Here is a 3,303-nt window from a genome sequence, read left to right on the forward strand (position 1 = left end):
CAAAGGGGGGGTGGCTTAGGGGCAGAATGTCTGCCACAGCTAAATGTGGAATGGAAAATTTTTTTTTTTTCCTTTTTGTCTTTTTTCGTGACCGGCCACGGGATCACAACCCTCAGTGTTGCTCCCGCACCTCGCTCAGCCAGTGAGCGGCCGGTCTGCATGTGAGATCCGAACCCTCGGCGGGAGCTCCGCCGCGCTCCCAAGCGGTGCACTGTAGCAGTGCGCCACCGGGCCGGCCCTGAATGGAAAATTTTAACTCAGACGTTTTCATTTAAATCAGGTTCTTCATTAACAGTGTTTGAGAGTAGCACTCGCCCACAGGGGTACCTGGGACCAGCAGGTCACCAGCCACTCTGCCCCAGTCAGGATAGCACAGCATCTGCACCCCACTCTCTGATCCCTATAGACACCTGGGAAGATTAGGAAACTGAGGCTTGGGAGGCCAGGGGTACCCCAGGCCACATGCAGCAAGTCCCAGCACACCAAGTTTCCACCCCAAGCCCCACACCCCATGAGGGCCCCAGTCAGTGGCTCCATCCACCAGGCCTACTGCAGTCCTGGTTCCGGGCCTGGACTGCCCACTGTCCTATGCTGGGCCTCCAAGTATGGAGAGGCCTTGGGCCCATCTGGGGACCAGCTGTGCCATCCCAGATGCCCCAGACAGAGAGACAAAAGAGTCCAGCCCAGCCCCAGGCATTGGCGGCCTGCCAAGCAGCCCTAGCCCTCCAACGTTCACAGAGTCTCTGTCATTCTGCAAAGTGGCTCTAGGGGGAGGCAGGGGTGGGGTGGGGGCCGAGGCCTAGCCTTGGGGTCTTCAGACCCCTCCTAGCACCTGAACCAGATCAGGGGGACACAAACCCTACCAGGAACCCAGAAATGCTTCCTGGAGAAGTAAAGCCTCTGAGAACCTGTCCTGGGACACACAGCATCCACAGAGGGGGTATGCCCCCACATGTAGGCATCCTTCCCATGCCCCAGCCTCTCCTGGAGAGATGCTTGAATGTCCTGCTGGTCCCACCTCCTTGGTGAGCTGGCTGAGGGAGGAGGTCCTTGGTCCTCTAGGCCTCTGGCTCCCCACCCTGAGTGACACCAAGAACCACTACCCACCTGGTGCATGAATAAACTTGCCCTGCAGGGGGCAACTCATGTTTACTGAGTGCAGAGCGGGAACCTGGGGCCACTCAACATCCAGTAAAGTCCAAAGAGCAAACAGAAAACAGGAACCCTGTGTAGGCTCCAAGGACAGAGTGGGAAGGGTGCAGAAGTAGCCCACTCCCCTTCCCGGGCATGTGTCTGAGGCTGCAGTGGGCCTGCGCCCGGGCCTGGGCCCAGACACAGGGCGGAAGGGTGGGCACTAGGGGGACAAAAGGCCTGGCAGAATAGGGGACCTACCTGGCATGGCCACCCCAATCGATCTGGAACTCTGCCTAGCAGAGGCCCTCCTCAGGAACTGAGTCACTTTGAAGGAGCCCAGCAGAGGTGGGGTGGGTTGGGCCAGGGTCCCTGACTACATCAGGGTCGGGGTGTGGGGGAGATCTGCCCCGAGGGGCAAGTGGGGCTCCAGAGTCTTGCTAGATGACTACTGCAGCACAGGGGACCCAGGTTAGCACCCATGAGCCCACGCCCTGCCACAGGGATACACACGGCACCTTCTCCCACACAGAGGGCCTGCCAAAGTCACAGCAGGCCACATGTAGGGAGGGCACAGAAGTAGCCCACACTGGCCCTAGAGGAATCCCCACACTTTGAGAGCACTGGTGTCCCTGGACCCAGAACCCTACCTTTGAGAACAGAGGAAGAAAGAACTGGTGCTCAGCCAAGCGGAAACAGCCACAGTGCCCCGCACCTGGGACCTGTCAAGTTCCCAGTCACACCACCTAAGGGGCCCTCTGAAATCGCACATGAGTGAGCCAACAAGCTTGGCTATGGCGTGGCCAGGGGCTGCAGAGGAGCCCTCCGAGGAGCAGAGGAGATGCGGTGCAGAGTCTCTGGAGGCAGGGGGTTGGTTTTAATTTCTTAAGAAAATTTTTTTTCTGCATTTCACAAGTTCTCCTTAGAGAACATGTATTACTTTTAAAGTCACGAGAAAGAACAATAAACTGGGGTAGTGAGAAACTGAGACAGACACCCCGTGCTCCTGGGGGACCACGACTGGGCTGGGCCCCACCCCTCCAGAAGCTCAGCAGGATTAACCTCCCAGGCCAGGCTCCCCAGGCCACCCACCACCAACCTCTCTCTGTCCCACAACCAGCAGCATCTGACTGAAAGAACACACCGGCTTGCTTGAGCCAGAAATAAGCCCATCCACACAGGCCTTTTTTAAACATATCCTTGGCAGCCCGCGGCGCCCACCCAGCCCCAGCCTCCAGGTAGGGGCCCTCCGCCTTCACAGGTGCCCAGTTGGGACTCACCACGCACACAGCTGCCACCCCTGCTCTGCGAAGGTGAGAGGGCACCAGGCCCACCCCTGCCCACCCCACTCCAGGCTCACTCACACTCAGGGGTTGTCCCACCTCAGAACAGGAACAGGTGGCCATTGCTCTAGCCACCTGGGCTGTGTCATGGCCACTGACTGTAGAAGGGGGTAGATGGCTGAAGATCCCGACAAGCCTGGAGCACCCATCCCCTCCTCATGCCTGAAGGAGCCCTGTGGTGACCCTGCAACCACCACAGTGGAGGGCCGTGTCATCAGCACACCACTCTGGTCTGCGAGCCAGCCTGTGTCTTAGGTGAAGTTGAGGCTGGAGGGCCCAGACTGGAGGCCTGGCTTGGAGGGTCCCAGTGCCCTCCACGGCCAGCCTGCGGAAGTGCTGTGCTAACGTCAGTCCCTGGGTGGGGCCTAGCCTGCAAAGACCCCCAGACCTTCCTGAGAGAGAGGTCAAGGGAGGGCAGAGGGCCCACCCAGCCAGGGTCACCAGCAGTTGTGGGCAGGCACGTGGCAACCAGGCCAGGCCACACCTACGCAGGAACAACTTGGCTCTGGCCCGGGGCAGGCTGCCTGGAGAGGACCCAAGTGGCGCCCACGGCTGCCTGCGGGGAGGGCTAGTGGTTCTGGGCGGCCCAGAACCCTCATGCGCCCTGTGGGGAGGGCAGGGCTGCAGCCACACCCTGGGCAACCTGGCACACTCCCCTGTCGGGGCCCAGCCAGTGCTTGCGTCCCCACACGCAGGACTCACCTGTTCCTGGTGCCCCAGGATGATGCACTCCCGGCTTCAATCTCAGATGCCCGCAGCCAGCCGCCCGCTCAGCCCACCCCACCCCTGCCCCCTGCCCCGCCCACAGGCCTTGCCCCCTTTCCCCGGG

The sequence above is a fragment of the Galeopterus variegatus genome, unplaced genomic scaffold (assembly GCF_000696425.1).
Source record: "Galeopterus variegatus unplaced genomic scaffold, G_variegatus-3.0.2 Scaffold3303, whole genome shotgun sequence".
In the NCBI taxonomy this organism is placed as follows: domain Eukaryota; kingdom Metazoa; phylum Chordata; class Mammalia; order Dermoptera; family Cynocephalidae; genus Galeopterus; species Galeopterus variegatus.